This window comes from Macrotis lagotis, chromosome 5, assembly GCF_037893015.1.
Source record: "Macrotis lagotis isolate mMagLag1 chromosome 5, bilby.v1.9.chrom.fasta, whole genome shotgun sequence".
NCBI lineage: Eukaryota > Metazoa > Chordata > Mammalia > Peramelemorphia > Peramelidae > Macrotis > Macrotis lagotis.
Genome location: NC_133662.1, coordinates 29,946,080 through 29,971,389, shown reverse-complemented (window position 1 = coordinate 29,971,389; position 25,310 = coordinate 29,946,080). Strand labels below are relative to the sequence as shown.

The window sequence follows — 25,310 nt, the reverse complement described above, 5'->3', positions numbered from 1 at the left end:
AGGGCATCTTTCTTACTAAAAGGAATGCTATTGCATTCTTTCCTGGTCATTGCAGGTAAATTTTATAAAACAAGTTCCAGGTACCAGCATCCTCAAGCATTTCTTTAGAGAGTTTATCTAATTCTTAAACGTCTGTACTTTTTCTAGCATTGATATCAAAAGTTCTAAACGTTAGGCTTTCAGTTTCTTCTTCTATAAAATGAAAGAATTGAACAAGAAGATCTCTGTTTTTTTTATCAACTATAAACCTATGATTATATGAGGTTATTATGTACTTATTTAGAGATTGTAGAACAATATGGATATTATGCTGAACAAAAATCCTGTCACAGTAAACTTGAATTCTCAGTACTTTAACTAAAGTGGGGTAGCTGAAGTTTTGCTCAAGAAGATTGAAATTCATGAGGTTCTAAGAATATTTGAAGTATTTTAGTAGGAACAACTGAAATTAGTAGCTAGTTAAATTATTAGTTAGATTAGAAAATTTAAAGAGGGCATGACTGCAACTATTCCCTGGGCAACTCTGTCCTGGTCTACAGACTCATACTGCCCAATTGTCAATCTCCCCCACCATCTCCACTTCTTGTTGCCTTGACCTCCTTTGTAGGACCTGAAGAAGTTTTTTATTTGTTTACTTCTTGCCTAACAGTTGTTTCTACTATTTGTCCCAGATATATTTAAAGATAACTCTTAATTTTGACTGTGTGAATCACTCTAACATAGGGTCCCCTCTTCTGTTAAGTGAAGTCTGCTGACAAGTTGTTACAAATGGCCTATCCTGGTAAAAGATAAATTGTGGCAAAAAAGAAGCCTTTTTCTCACCAGTGGATAGTTTGAATATCAACTTGTCACCAGTACCCCAAATCTCTTCTTATTTCCTCACCTCCTCCTGCCTCCTGGAAACATGACACCAAGCCCAAGCTCCCAATGTCTGGGCATTCTTGACCCAGAAAAATTCTTATTAAAACTCCCCACAAGAAAAATCTGGTTTTGCTTCCCAATAAGGTTTGAGACCTGAGAACATCTGACTTGTGTTTGTCTTACCTGGTTTCATGTCATTTCTGACATATAATCACATTGTATTTCCCCTCAATAAAACTTCCTACCCTGATTTTTTCTCTCTCTGATAACTTCTCTGTCACTCCGTGAAATCTTAATCTTCACTCAAATTTCATTGACAGTTCCATTACCAAGATTTTTTTTTGGAAAGTTCATCTGCATTCTTTGATATTACTTTCCAACTAATTGAGAAATATTGGAAAGTTAAGCATATCAAATTAACATCAAGTAGGACTATATCTTAATAAACCATGACTATACAACCAATTTCTTTTAAATGAAATCTTTATGATGATTTTAAAAATTATTTTTCTTTTAATAATTCAATACACTACAGGAAAAATCATCACAGAAATGAAAAATCTGACACCCCCCTTCTTCCTCCAGTATATATAATAAATTCTCAAATAGACTTCACCTTCCATATAGGAATTTAGGAATCTGATGGTTGGTCTACTGTACTTATTCATTCTACTCAGTGGAGATTTATGAACCTCCAGCTCTATCAAGTTTTAATTTGGGAATTTTTTTTTCTTTTCAGCAAACAGTATAATATAAAGTTAAATATCTTTGAGATAAAGACCAGCAGGAAATATGGTTTCCTCACACAAGGCACTCTCCTCTTAACTCCTAGAAATTCCCAGTAGTAACTGCTTCTTTTTGGATAGTACATAGTTTGGCAAAGTTATCTAAAATAATAGTAGGCAATTTTATAGTCAAGTGTTATTCTTTCAGAGCCACTGCTAGAGGAAAATCCATCCATCCATCCATCCATCCATCCATCCATCCATTCACTAAATGCTTTTGATGCATTTTGTACCATACTACAGGAAAACTCAAAGTCAAAATATATCACATTCTATGTTCTCATAGAGATTGTATTCCAGTAAGGGGATACAACATCTAACTATATGATACTTATTATCTATTATTAGATAAATAATATTACAAGATGAGTACACAAGAGAGATATAAAACAAAATAAAGTACAAAAGGCAAGCTCAGGGAGGATAGAGGTGTAGCAATCATTAAGACCTTCTTGGAGAAGGAGGCATTTCAGAGGGAATCTAAAGGACAGTCAAGAACTAAGCAAAGAGGCGGACAGAATATTGTAGTTATGGAGAACAGTGAAAACAAAGGGCCAAAACAGTAGTGTAGCTCTTCTTGAATCCTCCAGTAGAAACTTTCATGGTCTAAAATAGTAGTCTCAAACTCAAATAGAAACTAGGGCTATTAAACAATACATAAGGATCCCAAGGCCCCATATTTATCTTTAAAAAACCCATTAACACAATCTATGTTCTATTCTATTTCTATTTGTTTTCTTAAATATTTTCCAATTACATTTTAATTTGTTTCTGGAAGTACTCAAGAGTGCTGACTGTGACTTCTCATCTAAAGAATTTGTAATAAGGAAATCAGATCTTATAATCTCATAATATATTTCCCTTCTATTTCTCTGCCCACTTCACTCTATAAAAATACATATATGAGGCATTAAAGTTTGCAAAGTACTTTAGGTCTGTTATCTCATTTGAGCTTCATGATAATTGTATAAGGTATACCATATTGCTTGCTTTTTGCAGATGAAGAATTTGAATCTTAGTGAATTTAAGTGACTCATCTATGGTTACAGAGTAAATATCCATGCTGGGATTCAAACACAGAAGTTTCTGCCTCCAAGTTTAACACTGTTCTGACTATGCACATTTATAAGGACACTCCTGACTTTATCACAGGTTTATGATGTTGTGTGTGGTAGAACTTAACATTCATCATATTTTTGCTCTCTCAGTGGACTCTATCAGACTATTATAATATAGACAGAATCCATTATCTGTTTCTGGAAGGTACTGATCTTAAGACATCAGGTATCTAAGCAACAACCCCAAATTCTTCTTCATAGGCTTCTCCATAGGTCACAATAGGAATGTATACCACTAGAACCCCCCCCCCCCCCAACACACACACTGGATTGTTTCCTCAAGTGAAATATTCAAGTCAAATTCTAAAGGTGATCTGAAATTTCAATGCTAAATGTAGGTTTGCAAAGGGAAATAACACTTTTTTTTTGCAAAGGGAAAAAACTGAGCCACACAGAGTGAATCTTACTTAACACTTCTGTCCTCAAAGATAACCTGCCTAAAAGACTACATTTTCTAAAGATCAATTTTCTTTGTTAGAGAAATAAAGTATTTGGGGCCTATGCTCAGCAACTCTTTGCTTAATGACAGCCGTGGGAAGCTTACAAAGTGCATCAGGTGGTGAAATAATCACATTAGGGATGGCTGTACAGGTAATTCAAAATGGATTACAGCACTTTAATAGCAAATGCTTACTAAGAAAATTCACTTCTGAAGCTTCTGGGATTTAGGGTCAGCAGTGAAACATTGATAACCAACAGAACTAAAAGCAGAAAACAAGGGACAATGAAGGTCAAGGGGATTTCAATTGGATTGAAAAGCCTCATGAATAGCAAAGAAAGTCCTGATCTCATCAGCTTTGTGCCAGTCACTTCATTGTGGGTGTCAAATCCTAGGTAGGGTCAGCTTCTAGAAATTCAGTCTCCTTATGGTACTAACCTACTTCTTAATCCAGGATGGGTATGGTAGGGGAGTCACTCAAACTCCTTGCAGGGCATAATGATTGAAGGTGAATTGAAGAAATAGTGAACCAATACAGAAATTTCAAAGTATCATTGCCTCTGCACAGGGATAGAAGGAGGCTGTTTTTTTAGGGGTTGGGGTAACAGTAGAGAAGAAAGGATCTAATTCTCATGTTTACAACCATGGCCAAGTCATCTATACTGACTGGCCATCATCTGTAAAATAAGAAAATTGGATGTCCTCTGCTATACTGATTTCATAAAATTCACCATAGGGAAACAACAATGAATCTTTCACTAAACTAAGAGTATTCTTCCATTATTCTTCAATTCTTAATGTTACATTTATGAGTTTTCCAAGACATAGATATAAATCTGAGAGGAGGAAGATTTTTTGTTCTTACTGTTTTACTTAGGTCTCATATTCTTTGTACCAATAAACTTTGTAATTAGGGTCAACTAACTTATACATCTATAAGTTCAAATCTACTTTGGTACAAATTTGGGCAGTCAGTGGTTTAGCAAGCATTTATAAAGTGCTCACTGTAAATTGGGCACTGGGGTATGTCATAAAAAGAAAGGCAAAATCTTCCCCGCCCCCATCTCCCCTCCTTTACCCTCTTTTCCTTCCCCCAAACTAACCATGGCCTTTGTCTTCCAGAAACGTCAATTCTAATGTGAGACAACATTTAAGTAGCTAATTACATACAAGATACATAGTATAAATGGAATAAGAAATGTAAGAAGATTCATGACTCAACAACAAACAACAGCTTTTTTAAAGAGAAGGAAAATTCCCCTTAGTCTCTCCTGGCTTTAGCCTTGAGAGGAGTATATAGGAACATAAAAACCCTAAAAGACAGGAATAAGTTCCTGACTCATTTCATGGCTCAAACAACATTTACCCTGGACTCAGTCTTTACCCAGTATTTAAAACTCCTCAGAGTCTGTATTTTCTGCTTCTGAATTTTTCTTTGGATTCACATCATTATTTTCCTATCCTGTTTAGTAACCAATCCCTTGCCACATTCCCACATCCTAATTTTTTTTTGCTGCATCCTGTGGATTTTCTAGGACTAGCAATCCCAGTCCTTTCTTGCCTACTTTATCCTTTCACCTTTTGAATATCATTATGGGAAACCTTTTCAATATATCCCTGCCATGCTCTCTATGTCTACACAAATCTAATCATGTTATGTGTTGTAAAGTGTAAGCTAAATATCTAGTGTAGTGATGATTGAACTCATTAATATTTATATTTCAAGGGCTTAGTAGGGTCTCATTGGGGCAAAGGTTATGGTCCTCTGGTCTCAGATAGTGGAATGGGACTAACAAAAAAACTCTGTTTAAGAGAACCTTAGTCTTTCCTGGCTTTGGCCTTTGAAAGGAGTATGGAGGAACATATGAACCTAAAAGAGAAGAATAACAGTTTTGACATTGGGGTTGAGCGAAGTGTGATATCAATTCCTAACCTCAAGGAGAATACTCAAAGATAACTGTAATTCATTGGCAATGAATCAAAACGAAGAGAGGAAAAAAAGTTCAGGGAGGTTTTTTTTTTTTACCACTTCCCTCTGAGATATTAAATGGCAGAAGACTTTTCTCCAAGTGTAATCTCTCTCTCTCTCTCTCTCTCTCTCTCTCTCTCTCTCTCTCTCTCTCTCTCTCTCTCTCTCTCCTTATATTATCACTGTTTATTAGACATTTCTACCTGAAAGTCCCAAAGGCGTGCAAAATTCAACATATCCAGATAGAACGCATTAATTTTCCTTCTTTTCTCCCAAAGACTTCTCTAATTAACTTCCCTCTTTCTGTTAAGGTTACCACAATGCCTCCAGTCATCTAGTTTGTCTGTCTAATCACACAGATTGAACAATTATAACCTTATGTTACCTTGGTGTCATCTTACAGTTTCACTCTGATTCATCCCTGGTATTCAATGAGTTGCTAAATCTTGCTCTTTCAATCACCATTTCTTGTATCTATTCCCTGTCCTCTGATTGTAAGGTCACCAGTCTAATTCAGGCCTTATTAGCTTTTATCTGTGCTACTTGTATAACCTCTTATTTGGTCATCCTAATTCAATTTCCCCCCATATATCAATTCATTCTTCATATAGCAATGTCATTTTCCTTCTATTTATATGACTATGGCAATGCCCTACTCTATTTACTTCATTGGCTGTCTTAAAATATCTAATATTATCATCCACTGACATTAAACATTAATTTATCTGACATTTAAAGTGATTCATGACTTGATCTCAACTTATAATCCAACATTATTACATATTGCTCCCCTTCAAGCACATTATGATTCAGTCAAACTATGTCATGTTGTTCATATAGTTCCTCATACCTAAGACTCCATCTTCTATTCCTTGTGCCTTTTCACTGCCTGTTCCTCACACATAGAATGCACTTTCTCCTTAACTCTGTCCCTTACAGTTCCTCCAATGCTTAGCTCAAGTCCCACCTTCTATAGGATGCCTTTTCTGAGTTACTGATACTATCATCTAATAATCATATCTATTTTGTATATCGCTACGTGAAAGCATATTGACACACCATAATCTGCCAATCCATCCCTCTAGATTGTGATATTCTTCATTTTCAAAACTGCTCTTTTTTGTCTCTGTATCATCAGTGCCTAGACAAATAGGATGCAGTTATTAAAAACTTGATGATTGTTTTCTAGTTAATGCATTATTATTTCTAAGATCATATAATTCGGAATCACCTTGGATTTGCTAAGATTAGGCAAAATTCCTCCAAACATACATATATATCAGAGTTGATAATATAACCTAAGTTGACAATATAACCTAATATAACCTAAGTTGATAATATAACCTAAGGACCCCTGAACTTTTGACATTTGAACTTCTGCTTTTTCTTTATGTATTTCAGGTCTTCTATGAACCAGATAGCTACAATTTGTTCCTTATTCAATTTGAGAACATTGAGATCAGGGATGGTTTGATTTCCTATTTTCATCCTCATTGTTTAGCTCAGTTCTTGGTTAATAATAGTAAATGCAATAAATGTCCTTTTATTCATCTATTTATTCATCTCTTCACTACTATTACTCCTGTCAAAAAGTTGGAGAAAGATATGCCAATATTTGATATACCATACTGGTTGGGCAACGCTGAACTAAACTCCACCATGAACTCTGAGAATAAAATCTACAAACTAATGTTCCAGGGCCCCTTGTTCAAAAGGCATCCCCCTTCCTCCAAGCTTGTTTATGCTTGCTTAGCTTCTTTGGTATGGAGTTATTGATAACTCTTTGTTCTACCTCTTTACTTAATAAAAGCTTCACATGGAAACATCAGGAGCCAAAGCCAAATATTGTTGCTGTCACTGCTAGCCAAGGGTTATTTGGCTAGATGATAAACCACATAATTCATAATAACCCTTCCCACTTATTTTGCCTTTAGCAATTATGCCTGAGCAGTCCAAGCTGAGTAGTAATCAGAACTGACAATGCCGAGCTAATTTGAAAATATATGGACTTCTTTTTAATATTTTTATTTCTCATTCTCTATCATTATGCTGCTTCTTGATAGTCAATGACTTTTTTGCATAATAATAAAACTAGAAATTGGACCCCTGCCTGCCTGCATTTTGTTCTGGGAGGTAGCCAGAATACTGGAATTACAGGAACCAAATAATAAATAGGTTTACCAATACCTAATGTTACTTCTTATCCAAAGAGCCTAGATCGTACAATTAACAGTCTGACTTTTACAGATAGGGAAACTGTGGTTCAACCAAATAAAACTAGGACATATATGCTAACATAGAACATAAACAACCACTCTTCTCTGCTACTGAAATTTATTATTCTAATCATTGTGTTTTTAATATATATGTTTGTGTTGAAAACTGGAATCCTAAAAATTTTGTTTCTTTAAGAACCCAACTATGACTACTACCAGACAGATACTTTCTTTTTACCTTTAACTTTTGGAATTACAATGTCCTTCAGAAATCTACTCAAATAAGGTAAATTTCTATATACCTTTTAAGATTCCCACCATTTCTATAGTGCCTTTCTCACTTACCCTTGTATTTAATTGTTTTTGGACACATTTCTCTAAAAAAATTGTGGTCTTTTACAATAGAACATAAACACTTTGAGATCAGTCACTGTTTCATTTTTTTCCTTTGTATTGCTCTGAAAAAGAATAGTGACTGGCACATAATAAGTGTTTAAAAAGTAATTATTAACTGATTGATTTACCTAAATATGTCACTAAATAACTATATAAAATTTTTAACTAAATAATATAAAAATCATAAGATGCTTAAATATTTTTATTTATAATTTCTGAGAGTACTGTTGTGGATCCTTTTATTCTTGCAGTTAAGTAATATGAATGTTCCCTTTGATTCATTAAGTAAAGAAATATGAATATATCATTTAGGTATGTTGGCAACTGATTGAAACCTTGCCATGAGGTGTTTTGAACTTTTTTTCCCTCTTATATAAACAAAGTCAATAAAAACCCCACTGAAATTTTAATTTGAAGAATTATCATAACTTGGAAGTAATGTTGGGATTTCCAAAGATCAGTAGACCATAAATTCTTACAGGTTCTATTAAGAAGAAAATTAATCTTTGAATTTGTGTCATTGTGTGTGATTCAAAGATAAGCCTAGCTGAGTTCAGAGTGGCTTATCACTATGTGGTTGAATAATGGATTATGAGTGTATGAGGGAGTCTTTGCTCTAGCAACTCGAAAACATTCTAAAAAAGTTTAGAGGGATTATGTTAACAATCAGTGGACAAAGGGGGCGGCTAGGTGGCACAGTGGATAAAGCACTGGCTCTGTAGTCAGGAGTACCTGGGTTCAAATCTGGTCCCAGAAACTTAATAATTACCTAGCTGTGTGGCCTTGGGCAAGCCACTTAACCCCATTTGCCTGGCAAAAACCTAAAAGAAAAAAATGAATCAATGGACACATCACCACCAGAGTAAATTAATAAATAACTTTTAATTTCTTCATTACTTCAAAAGTCATTGCTTTAATTGGTGCGAACACTCTTTCATTGAGGCAGTATTGTGAAAAAAGAAGGATGATAGACATAAAAGTGAGGATTTGGAGACATGAGACCTGTGTTCAAGTTTAAATCAATCAAATGAACTATATAATTTGGACAAATTCTTTATCTTTTCTTAAGCCCCAGTTTCCTTAATGTGATGAACTTTAAGATCTTTTCCAGTTTTAAATACAATTGTCTCATGTTAACTCTTCAGACTTGATTCATACTTGAAACTTTTCTAGGTTGGTAAGATTTATTAGGAGTTAGAGTTTAAAGGATTTATAACTGAAAAAGGTTTTAGAAAAAAAGTATTCATCTAGCTCATTGATTCTAAAAAGTATAGTATAATTTAATCATCTATGAGACTATCAATATACTTTCAGAAGTCAAAACTATTTTCAAAATAATATTGAGTCATTTTGATTTCTAATATGGGAAATATCAATGGACATTTAAATAGATATTGAAACACTTCAAATAAAGGATTTTTAGGGGTCTTTGGTAATTTTATTTATTTATTATTTATTTATTTTTATTTTGTGCAAATAATGGCTTTTTTATACATTACTAAAATATTCTTTTTTAAGAGTAAATATAATAACCCCTCCTCCCAAGAAAATATAGACCTACAATTATTATTATTATTATTATTTTTAATTTTAATCTTTGGTAATTTTTAAGAGGGCAAAGAACTTCTGAGAACAAAATGTTTGAGACTAGATGATCTTACCCAATGTTTACATTCGACAGACAGACATAGGAGATTAAAAAATATTTATTTTTCGAATTTCATACTAATTAAGTTTTCAGCAATTATTTTTATAAGGTTTTGAGTTTCACATTTTGCTCTCTCCTTTCCTTGCCTTCCTCCTCCCCTGATAAAAAGCAATCTAATATATGTTAAAGATTATAACAATATTAAATATATATCCATATTAATGATGTTATGAAAGAAAAATCAAAACAAAATGGGGAAAAACATGAAAGGAAAAAAATTACAAAAACAAATTGTAAAAATTGAAAATAGTAAATCAGGGTCTGCATTTAGTCTCCATAATTCTTTCTCTTAATGCAGATATTTTCCATCACAAATCCTGTAGAACTGTCTTTGATCATTGTACCACTGAAATGACCAAGTCCATTGTAGTTAATCATCACAGATTGTTGTTTTTAGTGTGTCTGATGTTGCCCAGTTCTACTCATTAAACTCAACCTTAATTCATGCAAGACTTTCCAATCTTTTCAGCCTGTAATGATTTATTATAGAACAATAGTATTACATCACATTCATATACCACACTGTGTTCAACCATTCCCCAAATTTATCAATTAATGAATATCCCTTCATTTCCAGTTTTTTGCCTTCATGAAAAGAAATACTATAAATATTTTCTGTGTGTGGGATTTTTACTTTTTTTATAATCTTTTTGAGAATAAAATCTACTAGTTTATTGTTGATCAAAGGGTATGCACAGTTTGATTGCTCTTTAGGTATAGCTCCAAATTGCTTTCCAGAAAGGTTGAAGCAGATCACAACTCCACCAATAATGCATGATTGTTTCAGCTTTCCTACATCCCCTCCAATATTGATCATTTTCCTTATCTTTTTTTTTCTTTTTTGTCATATTGGACTATCTGATAGGTTTGAGGTAGTATCTTAAAGTTGTTTTAATTTGCATTTCTTTAATAAATAATGGTTTAGAGATTTTTTTCATATGAGAATAGGCAGACTTACTTTCTTCATCTGAAAACTGTTTGATCATATCCTTTCACAATTTTTGAAATGAGGAATGACTTGCATTCCCATGAATTGGACTAAATTCTCTATATATGCTAGAAATGAATACTTTATCAAAAACACTAGCTGTAAAAAAATATTTTGTCAACTAACTGCATTCCTTTTACTTTTGGTTGCATTGGTTTTATTTGTGGAAAAAACATTTCAATTTAATATAATCAAAATTGCAACTAATTGTACAAAGTACAGATAATCTACCCTTTGTTCACCTAATTGGCTCATGGTATAACCTTTTTTTATCTAAACCTGTATCCATTTTGACCTTATCCTGGGTTAGAGTGTGAAATGTTAGTCTATGCCTACTTTCTGACGTTTTCCAATTTTTCAGCAGTTTTTATCAAAGAGTGAATTCTTATCCCAGAAGTTAGAATCTTTTAGTTTAGCAAATAGTAGATTACTATAAACATTTACTACTGCTTCTTTTTTTAAATCTAATCGATTTCACTGATCCACCACTCTATTTCTTAATCACACAAAAAAGTTTTGATGACTGATGCTTTACAACTTAATTTTACAACTACTATGACTAGGCCACTTCCTTTTCCTTTTTTTCCCCATTAATTCCCTCAGTATTCTTGGCTTTTAGTATCTCCATATGAATGTTGTGCTATGTTTTTCCTAGTTCAATAAATTATTTTTGTTAGTTTGATAGGTAAGACACTGAATAAGTAATTAATTTAGATAGAATTGTCATTTTTTAATATATTAGTTCAGTCTACCAATGAGCAATTGATATTTTTCCAATTGGATAGATCTGATTTTATTAATATGAGAAACATTTTATGATTGTTTTCACATCATTTATGAGTTTGTCTTGGAGGGTAGATTCCCTAGTATTAAATTATCTTATAGCTACTTTATTTTTTTTTGAGAAAGCTTTTTATTTTTATCCAAAATATCAGTAACAGACACAGAGAAAGGCAACTACAGAAAGGCAGGAAGTGCGTACTCCCACCACTCAAGTTACAGTAGTGGGCAACAGGGAGTTAGGGGGTGGGAGGGTTATCAAGGGGGTAACAAGGCAGAGACCCAGCCAGCTGGAGTCCTGGGGCAGGTAGGAGACAGGGAGGACCAGCTGTCCCAAGAGAGTAAGAATAAAGGCAGTTTGGAAAGATCTACCAACCCCAACCAGCAGGGTGGTGATAGGAAAGGGAGTCCCCAGAGTCCTTGGGGCTGGCTCCATGGGATTTTTCTGCTCTCACATAAGGAAACAGCTCTGGACTGTGTTTCCATCTACAGTCCCAGGAAAGTCCCCTCCCTCCAGAATCTCAGAACAAGGCCAACCAACTCTAAACACCATAGCTACTGCCATCATCCAAATTGGGAGAAGGCACCAGAGAAAAAGACCAGGTAAGAATTGAGAGTGGAAGTCAACCATTCTTGAATTCCCACTCACCCACCCAGTCTATATTATATTCTTTAAATCATATACTTTACTCAAAAAATATATCTATCTAAAACTGAGGAAAAAGAACAATATATTACATACTAAGATAAAGGCCCATCATTGCCTACAACACCAACACAATTTGGGATCTTGATGTGGAGGATAACCTTGGAAGGGGCTGAGGTTGAGGACAGTATCTGAAGTATCAAAAAGGAAGGTATCAGAGAGCTAAGTGTCCATAAATAATAAAAAAAATTCATAAAAATCACACCCCAGTCTCTCCCCTCATTTCAAACAAAAACAAAACAAAAACAAAAAACCAAAAAATATATATATAGATAGATACATAAATAGAGAGGCCACAGCAGGTGCTAGGAAGATGCTAGAGGCAAGGGCCACCCAAGCTGTTATCTCCTACCATGCACCAGGGCAGAAGCATCCTCCACCCCAAGGAATGAAGTCTTCAAAATGGAAATATAAGTTCTTAACTTTTTTCTTCTTAAGAGAAAGTTTGACAATGCCCTTTTATATAAGTATTCACCTGTGTTTATATGCTCTCTCTTACCTACTCACCCATCCCCCATTCCTCAACAGGCCAGTACATCTTATCCCAGGCCTGTTTTTCCTTGCTTTTACTTGTTTCCCATTATCTCTTCTCCCTGAAGTCACCCTAGAGTAGTGAAATCCACTATCTGTTAAAACTCCATCTCCCTCTCTTTCAACAAATGCAATGCCTTAAAGATATAGGGTGACCACCCTAACATAAAAGGACAGCTTGCCCTGGACAGAAATAAGGGACCTGAAGAATCCTCTCCTACCCCAAGAAATGGTTGGGGTCCATCTAAACTGTCCCCTCTCAAATCAGACTCCAGAATGCCAATAATAGATAAAGTATGATCAAATTCGAAGATCAAAGAAGGATTTCAAGAGATTTCCTTATCCAGCTCTGACTTTCAGGCTAGAGAATTATTGTCATTTTTCATATGAAACAATGAGGATTGGAGAGATATGAGGAACTGATAAAGGAACAGGGGAGATGAGGAAGAGGAAAATTTTCTCTTATGTAACCTACCCCCCCCACCCCCAATGTAAAAGCAACCACTCTGTGGGAAGAGGGGGAAATAGAAAGAAAGAAACAGTGGACACACTCTGGATGGTCAGTGCCTCCCCCTCCCACCCAGGGGTACCAACCCTCCCCTATCCACCCCTAAGTCTATGCTTTGCTGCCCCTTGGAGGGCCTCATGCATAGAATTCCTGGGTAGGGGCTTTCTTGTAGATGGGTTTCTTGCCCAGATCGTAGCTGCCTTCATCCTTTTTTTATTTGGTAGATCAGCAGCAGGACCAGGAATATGGCAAAGAGAAGACCTATAGCACCACCAGCAATCAGAGCTACCAAGACTTCCGTCTTCTCAAAGATGCTGCCTTGGGCAGTACTTGACATTGACACATTGTTGCTTATATTTTCTTCCTCAAAGGAAAAGCTTTTCTTGGAGAAGATCTCATTCTCTTCCAGTTCTTCAGAATCCTTGGGATCCTGACTTGAAGGGTCCTCTTTCACAAGAATGTGGTTATCAAGAGTATCCAAGGGTTGAACTGTATTAAGGAATGTCTCCGATGACTCATTATCATCAGTATCTCCTGAGCCTGACAGTTCAAAGTCATCAGGTTCTTGTTCCAGAAGGGCTCCTCCCACATCCTCATCATCTGGTAGGGCACCAGAGAAGTAGCAGGCTTCATAGAGATCCCTTGGGTCTATCACTTCTGTCTCATGGATCGATTCGGCTAGGGCACTGGAGGCCAGGAGCAAGAGAGCGAAAAGGCCGAGTGGGGGCATAGTGCCAACCAGCCTCCCGGTAGTGGCAGGCAGGCTTGGGGCAGGGATCCAGAGAAGTCCTATAGCTACTTTAAATGGAATTTCTCTTTTTATATCTTTTTGCTGGACTTTTTTTGGTAAAATATATAGAAATGCTCATGATTTATAATTTTTTAAATTATATATCCTGCAACTTTGCTAAAGTTGCTAATTGTTTCAAGTAGTTTTAGTTGATTTTCTAGATTCTCTAATATAGGATTCTCCATAAAATCTGCAAAGAATGAGAATTTTGTTTCTTCATTGCTTATTCTAATTCCTTCAATTTATTTTACTTCTCTCATTGCTAAAGCTAATCTTACTATTACAATACTAAATAATTGTTTTGAAAATGGGCATCCATGTTTCACCCTTATCTTACTGGAACTGCTTCTAGCTTATTCCCATTATAAATAATGTTTGTTAATTTTTGTAGCTAGATATGACTTATCATTTTAAGGAAAATTCATTTATTTATATGCTTTCCAGTATATTTAATTGACATAGTTACTATGTTTTGTCAAAAGGTTTTTCAGCTCTTTTGAAATATTCACATGATTTCTTTTAGTTTTTTTACTGATTTTATCAATTACACATTGTTAGTTTTCTAACATTGATTCATCCTAGCATTCCTTATAGAAATCTTACCTGATTGCAGAATATTATCCTAGTGATAATTTGCTATAAAATTGCTTTACTAAAATTACATTATAAAATTTTGTATCGATATTTATTTATAAAATTGTTCTATAAATTTCTTTCCCTGTTTTGAGCTTTCCTGGCATAGATATTAGCACAATATGGGTGTCAGAAAGGAAACTGGTAGAAGTCATTTTTTTTCAAATACTTTATAGAAAATTTAAATTAACCGTTCTTTAAATCTATGGTAGAATTAACTTCTGAATCCATCTGGCCTTGGAGAATTTTTTTTAGGGAGTTCATTGATGACTTGATCAAGTTCTTTTTTCTGAAATGGGGTTATTTATGTATTTAATTTCCTCTTCTATTAATCTGGTGATTTGCAATTTTGTAAATATTAATCTATTTCATTTAGAATGTCAAATTTATTGACAATGTTGGGCAAAATAGCTCAAATTATTATTTTAATTACCTCCTCATTGGTTGTGAATTCATATTTTTCATTTTTGATATTGACAGTTGATTGTTTCCTTTTAAAAAATTTTTATTAACAATATTTACCAATTTTATTTTTTTCATAAAACCAACTCAGTTTTATTTATTAGTTCCTTGGATTTCTTGTGTTTGATTTTATTAATCTCTCCTTTGATTTTCAGAATTTTTAATTTGATATTTAATTAGGATTTTTAAAAATATGCTTATTTACTTTGAATTTTACATTTTCCCCCCAATCTTTCTTCCCTCCCCCCTCCCCCCATAGAAGGCAGTCTGTTAGTCTTTACATTGTTTCCATGGTATACATTTATCTAAGTTGAATGTGATGAGAGGGAAACCATAAACTTAAGGGGAAAAAAAGTATGAGATAGCAAAATTACATAATAAGATAATGCGTTTTTTTTAAATTAAAAATAATAGTCAAGGGTGGCTAGGTGGTGCAGTGGATAAAGCACCGGCCTTGGAGTCAGTAGTACCTGGGTTCAATTCCGGTCTCAGACACTTAATAATTACCTAGCTGTGTGGCCTTGGGCAAGCCACTTAATCCCATTGTCTTGCAAAAACCTAAAAAAGAAAAAGTAATAGTTTTCAGTCTTTGCTCAAATTCTGCAATTCTTTCTCTGGATACAGATGATATTCTCCATCATAGATATCCCAGAATTGCATCTGATTGTTGCAGTAATGGAATGAGCAAGTCCATTAAAGTTGATCATAACCCCCATGTTGCTATTAGGGTATACAATGTTCTGGTACTACTCATCTCGCTCAGCATCAGTTCATCCAAATCCTTCCAGGCTTCCCTCAATTCCCTCCCATCGGTCCTGGTTTCTAATGGAATAGTAGTGTTCTATCACATACATATACTACAGTTTATTAAGTCATTACCCATTAACTGGGGATTTTTAATTTGTTCATTCTCTACCTTTTTTAGTTATATGCCCAATTCATTGATTTCCTCATTCTCTATTTTATTCATGTAAGCTTTTAGAGATATAAACTTCCATTAAATATTACTTTGACCGTATCCCATGAGCTTAGTATTTGTCTCTTTATTGTCACATCTTGAAAGAAATTATTAAATAATTCTATGATTTGATGCTTGATCCATTCATTCTTTAAAATTTGGTAATTTAGGTGGGGTGGAGACAAGATGGTGGCACAAGAATAGGCTTTCCTAGGACCTCTCTCCAAAATATTTCAAAAAACCTTAAAATTATTACTCTAATTAAATTTTTGAGAGACAGAATCCACAGAAAGATCTAGTGAGTCCTCTAGCCCAAGGTAACCTGGAAGATTGTGGAAAGGCTCTGCTCCAAGGGGTTGGAGAAGACAGCAGTACAGCCAGGATCACTGTGCCAGAGCACAGGAGCTCCAGTCTACTGGGAATAGCTCAGGACACCTTGATCCCTGGGGGGTGCTGGGTCCTAATAGGAGAAGAAATTTTCTGACCTGTCAAACCAGTGAATACCAATCACAACTTGGAAGATCAGGGGAGAAATCTCTTCCAGAGCAAACACAAAGCCCAGGTCAGCTTAGTCCTCAATGCAGGTGTGGTTCTCAGCACAACTCAGATCTCAAGAAACAGAAGTAGGTCTACAGAGCCTCCCAACAGAGAACTGCCTGGCAGCTGCTACCAGAGTGCTCAGCTCATGGAAGGTAAGGGGATGGAGGGAAACTGTTGAAGTCTCTCTTATGTCCCTGGGACAGGACTCTGGGGCTTCATCCATATTTAGAATTTGAACTCAGTCTGGGGCCCTCCATTGCCATAGAACAGGGACACATCTCATGGCTACAGGCCAGAGGGGTGTGCTTGTGGTCATCCACAGAACAAAGCACAGTCCAGGAGAGCAGTCATAGCCTCTTATAAGAACTTGAAGGGACTGAAGATCTTGCAGAGGTGACCCCAAAATACTTAAAACTTGGTAAGCACTCCAAAACCATGGCACAGGCTGGTGAAATGAGAAAACAGAAAAACAGGAACGTTACCATAGAAAATTGTTTTTGTCCCATGGAGGATCAAAACCCACACTCAGAAGAAGACAAAGTCCAGGTTTCTGAATCCAAAGCCTCCAAGAAAAATAGGAATTGGGCTCAGGCTATGACAGAACTCAAAAAAGATTTTGAAAGTCATTAGGTAGGTAGAGGAAAAATTGGGAAGAGAAATAAGAGATGAAGGAAAAACAAAGAAAACCAAGTCAGCAACTTAATCAAGGAGACGCCCCCCAAATGCTTAAGAATACAACATGTTAAAAACCAGTCTAGGTCAAATTGAAAAAGCAGTCTAAAAAGGTAATGAGTGGAAGAATGCCATAAAAAGCAAATGTGACCAGATGGAAAAGGCGATAAGAAATCTCTGTGAAGGAAACAATTCCTTCAAAGGTAGAATAGAGCTAAAGGAAGTTGATGACTTTGTGAGGAATCAAGAAAAACAATACAATACCAAAAGAATGTAAAAATAGAAGAAAACATGAAATATCTTATTGAAAACACAACTGATCTGGAAAAACAGCTCCAGAAGAGACAATTTAAAAATTACTGGGCTACCTGAAAATCATGATCAGGAAAAGAACCTTGATTTCATTTTTTTTTTTTTAGGTTTTTATTTTGCAAGGCAATGGGGTTAAATGGCTTGCCAAAGACCACAGGTCTAGGTAATTATTAAGTGTCTGAGGCCAGATTTGAACTCAGATACTCCTGACTCCAGGGCTGGTACACTATCTACTGCACTACCTAGTCACCCCTTGACTTCATTTTTAAAGAATTTCTATAAGAAAATTGCCATGATATCCTAGAAGCAGAGGGTAAAATAGAAATTGAGAGAATCCACCTATCTCCTCTGTAAAAAGATTACCCTGAAAAACAAAACCCAGAAATATTATAACCAAGTTCCAGAGCTTCCAAGTGAAAGAAAAATATTACAAGCAACCAGAATGAGACAATTTGAATAACATGGAGATGCAGTCAGGATCACAAAGAACTATCTTTCTGCAACTCATTTAGCTTATTCTCTATGAATTTGGATGCTTTTCTTAATTTTCAAAAATTTTTGTTTCTGCAAGACAATGGGATTAAATGAGTTGCTCAGGGTTACACAGCTAGGTAATTATTTTGTGAATGAGGCTGGATTTGTGCCATCCCCCCCCTTTGGCAAATCTTTTTTTACATTTTTCAAGGCAATTGGGGGCTTGGTGCATACATGTTTAGTATTGAAATTACTTCATTGTTGGGGCAGCTACATGGTGCAGTGGATAGAGCACTGGTCCTGGAGTCAGGAGTACCTGAGTTCAAATCTGACCTTAGACACTTAATAATTACCTAGGTGTGTGGCCTTGGGCAAGTCACTTAACTCCATTGCCTTGCCAAAAAAAAAGAAATTACGTCATTTACTATGGTATCTTTTAGGAGTATGTAGTTTCCTTCATTGTCCTCTATTTTTGCTTTTTGTTTCTTCTCAGATCAGCGTTGTTACCCCTGATTTTTTCACTTCAGCTGAAGCATAATATATTCTACTCCAATCTTTCAACTTGACTCTGTGTGTATTCCTTTGCTTCAGTTGTGTTTCTTGTATTTTATTAAAGATTTTATTTGAGTTTTACAAATTTTCTTCCAATCTTACTTCCCCCCCCCCACGGAAAGCAATCTGTTGGTCTTTACTTTGTTTCCATGTTGTACATTGATCCAAATTGAGTTTGATGAGAGAGAGAAACCACATCCTTAAGGAAGAAACAAAAAGTATAAGAGATAACAAGACCAGACAATAAGACATTTGTTTTTTTTTTTCTAAATTAAAGGGACTAGTGCTTGAACTTTGTTCAAACTCTACGGCTCTTTAGATACAGATGGCATTCTCCATTTCAAATAGCCCAAAATTGTCCCTGGTTGTTGCACTGATGGAATGAGAAGTCCATCAAGTTTGAACATCAACCCCATGTTGCTGTTCGGATGTACAGTGTTTTTCTGGTTCTGCTCAACTCACTCAGCATCAGTTCATGCAAATCCCTCCAGGCTTCCCTGAATTCCCATCCCTCCTGGTTTCTAATAGAACAAGAGTGTTCCATGAAAAAATGTGGAATGCTTCATGAATTTGCATGTCATCTTTGTACAGGGGCCATGCTAATCTTCTCTGTATTGTTCCAATTTTAGTATATGTGCTGCCAAAGCAAGCACAGTTGTGTTTTCTGTTAACAGCATATTGTAGGATTCTGGTTTTGAATCCAATTTGCTTTCTGCTTCTATTTTAGGGAAGAGTTTATCTCATTCACATTCTCAGTTGTAATTATTCTTTATTGCTCTCCAACCTATCTCCCCTCCATTTATACTTTTTCTTTCTCTTTTCACCCCATCTCACCTCACCAGTATTTTGCTTCTGAATACCATCCCCTTATATCAGGCTCCCTCCTTTTTCTTTCCCCTTTTATATCTCCCCTACATTTTCCCTTTAGTCCTCCCCCTTTCTTTTACTAATACCTGAATTTAAAATAAATTTCTAAATCCAGCTTAGTATTTGTGTTATTCCCTATTTGAACCCAATCTGCAGAGAGTAAAAATCAAGCAATTCTCACCTCTTCTCTTCTTCCCCTCTACTATCTTGGGTCCTTTGCTTCTCCTCATGTACTAAGTCTTTTCTGTTCTATGGGCTATATCTCTCCAAAATCCATTTAGAGGCTTGATTAATGTTATTTCTGAGGTAAATCCAGGAAAATTTAAGAAAGTTCCTAGCTTCTCTTTGTCCCCAAACATTGAGGATTTAGGTCATTGAGATACACATTTTGACAAAGTTTCAAATAGACAGTCAGACATAGGTTAATCTCCCTGGCATAAAATGAAGCTCTAGAAGGACCTTAGGAGAAATTACTTTGTATTTAAAAAAAGATCAAAGTCCTTCCCATGAAATATCAGAATTATATACTGTAAGAACTTAATTTAAAAAGCTGTGTATAACACAAAAGAATTTGTTCCTTAATTCCAGCATTATGAAGAAATAATTATACAATTATTTCAAAGAAGAGAGAATTCATCAACATTGGTAAAAACTTTAATCACTGAGTTTCTAATGTTCTCACATAAGAAGTGCAAATAAAATAATTATTGGTTCATATTCATAAAGCACTTTGCATATATTATCTCAATGTAATTCTCACAAATGTCCTTTGAAGTATATTGTATAAGCATTATCCATATTTCATGGAGGAACTGAGGCTTTATGTATTAAAGGATTTTCCCAAGGTTACAGAACTAGCTAATCTTAGATCTGAGACCAAATGCATATCATTACCTCTACTCACTAAAGACTGATACTTTTACATGCAGAAGTAAATCCTATTTTATGATCTGATATATTTTTTCATAACTGATCAATGAAATCAGGAGAGTGAAGTCTTGACTTGCAAGTGATTTAAATTTACGTGCGTGGTTTTGTTTCACTTTCTCCACTAGAGTCATTTGCAGTCCCGTGACAAGATAAAGATCTGGATGACTGATGCTGACCATTGCTGCAGTAGGAGACCTTGACTTTTTTAAACTAAAGAATAGGTCTCAGTTTCTGGGAAGCAACATGTATTCAGCATTAAAGGATAAGTATACCCCTTGAAGTTATTTCAAAGGAAGATATTTACCTTTACTTCAGGTTTCATGAAAGCAGTAGTACATGCCTATTTAATCTGAAGACTAGAAGATTAAAACTGGTAGATCAGTGAAACTCAGGAGTTATAAGTTGCAATGGAGTTAAAATTTCTACAATAAGACCTTCAACAATATGTTTAATCATGGAAAGCAAGAAGTATGTAGATTGGCAGGACAGAAAAAGAGCTGGTCAAAACTTCTGTGCAGATTCATATAGGAACTATGCTTTTGAAAAACACTATACTTCCACCTTGGGCATGACTGAGTGATCTCAAAAAACAGGTTTGGTTTTATACATATGCCCATAAATATATCTATACATATATATATGTATATATATATATATATATATATATATATATATATATATATATACACACACACATATGCATCATATATATGCATATATATCTTCTCCTTACATATGTACATATGTATGCGAATGTATATAAATTTTATTTATTTAATCATCTTTCTTTTTCTTACAAATAGATTTCAAATTTGTAATTTATGGGTAACAGTGATGCCTTTGAAGATATAGTCATTGTGCTATATACCTTATATCCTTAGTGATCCCATTGTAATTTTAATACCCAAGATCTATTTAAAAGATGCTTCTTACATTCACATTATTCATATTGCATGAAAGTTTTGAATAATTGTATATTTGCAATTTTAATTTTTATTTGTATATTTTTGATTGCATGTGAAGATAACTTTCAAAATTCATTTTTATAATGATTTCTCCCTCTTTCTCTTCCCTCTTCCTGCCTTATGATAACAAATAATCTAAGAAAGTTTATACATGCTTAATCATGTTACACATATATCATTATTAGTCGTGCTGTGAAAGAAGAGTGAGTACAAAAAGGAAAAAATACAAGCAAAAACCAAAAAAAGACAAATTTTAAAAAGTGAAAGTAATATGTTTGATCTGTATTCTATATTCTGTATTCTATAATTCATTCTCTGGATGTTGATGGAATTTGCTATCACTTGTATTTTAGAATTGTCTTTGATCATTGTATTACTGTGAAAAGGTAAATCTATCATAGCTGGTCATTATAGAATGTTCCTGTTGAATTGATCAATGTTCTCCTGGTTGTGCTCACTTCAGTCAGCATTATTTTATGTAAGACTTTCCCAGTTTTTCTGAAATCCATCTGCTCATTACTGTTCTTATAGAACAGTAATATTCCATTTCATTCATATACTACAACTTATGCAGTCATTTCCCAATTGATAGTCATCCTTTCAATTTCCAATCCTTTGCCACTACAAAAAAGAATTGTCATTAATACTTTTTTTAGTTTTTTTTTTTTTATCTAAGCAATGGGGTTAAGTGGCTTGCCCAAGGCCACACAGCTAGGTAATTATTAAGTATCTCAGGCTGGATTTGAACTCGGGTATTCCTGACTCCAGGGCCAGTGTTTTATCCACTGCACCACCTAGCCACCCCCATTAATACTTTTGTACACATTGATCTTTCCTTCTTTTTAATTATCTCTTTGAGTTAAAGACCTAATGGTGGTATTGCAGGATCAAAGGGTATGCACAGTTTCACAGCCCTTTGGATATATTTACAAATTATTCTCCAGAATGGCTAGATCAGTTCTTTTTTATACCAAAAGTTCATTGGTGTCACAGTTTTCTCATATCCTCTTGAAAGTTTATCATTTCCCTTTTATGTCACTATTAGCCAAAATGATAGGTGTGAGGTAATACCCCAGAGTTAATTTAATTTGTATTTCTTTAATCATCAGTAATTTACAGCATTTTTTCATATGACTATAGATAGCTTTAGGTTTTTTTTTTTTGTTCTGTTTTGTTTTTGTTCTTTTTCAAGGCAATGGGATTAAGTGACTTGCCTAAATTCATAGAGCTAAGTAAGTATTAAGTATTTAAGGCCTAATTTGAACTCAAATCCTCTTGACTCTAGGGCCAGTGCTCTATCTACTGCAAAACCTAGCTGTCCCAATAGCTTAAATTTCTTGATCTGAAAAATTGCCATTTCATATCTTTTGACCATTTGTCAATTGGGAATGATTTGATTCTTAAAAAATTGATTCAGTTCTCTATATATTTAAGAAATGAGACTTTAATCAGAAGCAATAGTTGTAAAAATTGTTTACCAATTTTCTGCTTTTCTTCTAATCTTGGTTGCAGTGGTTTTGTTCATGCAAAAACTTTTCAATTCAATGTAATAAAAATTATCTACTTTACATTTCATAATGTTCTGTCTTTCTTGTTTGGTCATAAAGGGTTCACTGATTTTTTAAAAATAAAATTGAAGGAAATTTTAAATCCATGTTATCAACTTCTTTTAACTGTTTAATATAAGGAATTTCAATATAGAGCATAGTGCTTTGCAAACAATAGGATAAGAGTAATTTATGTGAATAATTTCAGGAGCACATCTGGTTTTCTTTCTGCTTTCTATTGTGTTTCATTTAATTTTAAATTTTTAGTTCTTAATTATTCTTTTAAAATTCTCCATATCTCTCACTTTAATTTAGTGTTATCTGTGGAATGTGAAAAAGAGGATTCTTTATAAACCAAAGTTTCTAGATTTCATGTTGTACATGGTTGTATGTATTATGATTATACATGATCATAGGTGAGACAGTGAGGTGAAATGTAGTGAAGAGAACATTATATTCCAAATCTCAGGTCTTGGGTTTGAATGCTGTTCTCTTATAATTACTACATGTATCATATTTTCAAGTCAGTTAAGGTGTTGAGCTAGAAGAAACCTAAATTATCATTTAATCCAACCCAATTTTTAATATAGGAAAAATGAGATTCAGAGAAGTGTTCTTCAGTATCTTTTCAGATACCATTAACTTTATCTCTGGGATGGGTTGCAATCTTTATCATAAGAGAAGTTACTTCAATATTTTTCCTACAGTTCATATTTTTAACTGTATTTCCTCCATTATATTCCTCTCCATTCCCATTTATTCTGTTCTCTCTCTCCTTTCACCCTATCCCTCCTCAGAAATATGTTGTGTCTGATTATCCTCTTCCAGAATTTTGCCTCTCTTATATCAACTATACCTCAGCTCCCCTCCCCGATTTCCCTTCTGCCATCCTTTTTCTTTCCTTTTTTCCTCTAGGGAAAGATGATTTCTATACCCTATTGTGTATTTTATTTCCACTCTGAATCATTTCTTATGAAAATGGTGGTTCACTCATTCCCTCTCACCCTCACACTTTCACTCCACTACAAAAGATTTTTCTGGACTCTTTTAAGTGGAATATGTTATCCCATTCTTCCCCTTATTTCCATTTCTTTTAGTATATTTCTTTTTTCATCCATTGACTCCAACTTTATACTATATTAAACCATTATATTCAGCTTCCTCCTGTGTCTTGTATATATATATATATATATATATATATATATATAAGATATATATATATATGTATGTATGTATATGTATGTGTGTGTGTGTGTGTGTGTGTGTGTGTGTACTACTTTTAACTCCTCTTATAAATGAGAAGGTTCATATTAGCTATTAGTATCTTCTTCCCATGCAGAAATACATTCAATTCAACATCATTAAATCCATGATTATTAGCCCTTCCCTTCCACTCTCTCTATGCTTCATCTGAGTCCTGTACTTGAAGATCAAACTTTCTGTTCAGCTCTGGTTGTTTCAGTAGAAGAAAGAGGATGTTCAGTTTTGTCGGGTAGTTGATTGTCAGTTGTAATTCAAGCTCTTTTGCCTTCTAGAATACCATATTCTAAGCTCCATGAGTCCTTATGTAGATGTTGCCAAATCCTGTGCCAAACTGCCACAGTAACTGAATTGTTTCTTTCTGGCTGCTTGTAGTATTTTCTCTTTGACTTGGGGTTCTGGAATTTGGCTACGATATTCCAGGGAGGTGTGATGATTAGTGGATTACCTCAATTTCTATTTTACCCTCTGGTTCTAGGATCTCAGGGCAATTTTGCTGGATTATTTCTGGAAAAATGAAGTTTAATTTCTTTTCCTGGACTTGACTTTCAGGTAGCTCAATAATTTTTAAATTATCTCTTCTGTATCTGGTCTCCAGAGCAGTTGCTTTTCCAATGAGATATTTCACACTTTCTTCTAGTTTCTCATTCTTTTGGGTTTGTTTTCTTGTTGTTTTTTGACTTCTCACAAATCTATTATCTTCCTTTAACTCTATTTTACATTTGAAGGGGCAATTTATTTCAGAAAACTTTCTTTTTAATTCCTCTTTTCCAACCAGTCAATCCTGCTTTTCCTCATTGACCTTTTGGATTGTTTTCTCCATTGACCTAAATTTGTGTATCACATATTATTTTCTTCAGTAGTTTTTGTATCTCCATCACCAAGTCTCTGTCTTGGTTTTCATAATTTTTCACATCACTTTCATTTTTCTTTCTGCTTGATTTTCAAAGTCTTTTTTGAGAATTTCCATTGTCTGAGACTAATTCCTATTTTTTCCTTGGAGGCTTTGGATACCGAAACTTTGGCTTTGTCATCTTCTGAGTGTATATTTTGATCTGTCATGTGACCAAAGTAGTCATCTATGGTCAGATACTTTTTTGCCCCCTGCGGTTGCTCATTTTCTCAGCCTAATAAATTATTTACTGTACTTCCAAAGTTTTGAATTTTAATGACTCCAATGTCTTCTAAGTGGCTCTGACTGCTCTCCTGGCTGGTGTTCTGGTCTATGTATGACCACAGGACTCCCCTCTACCCTGGAGCTATGAGGGCTTTCTTCTCCTCTATAGTTGTATGAGGGCTATAAATGACTATATATATATATATTGAAATGACTATTTGTTAAA

At 34.6% G+C, this 25,310-nt stretch overlaps 1 non-coding gene and 1 pseudogene across 1 annotated transcript; both read right to left on the bottom strand.

The window, feature by feature from the left end:
• Window positions 1-13,160: 13,160 nt before the first annotated feature.
• On the bottom strand, window positions 13,161-13,735 carry LOC141489656 (syndecan-4 pseudogene; annotated as a pseudogene).
• Window positions 13,736-18,944: 5,209 nt separating this feature from the next.
• LOC141490368 (U6 spliceosomal RNA) lies at window positions 18,945-19,051 on the bottom strand. Its single transcript, XR_012469195.1, has one exon. It is a non-coding gene; the product is annotated as a U6 spliceosomal RNA (small nuclear RNA).
• Window positions 19,052-25,310: the final 6,259 nt, after the last annotated feature.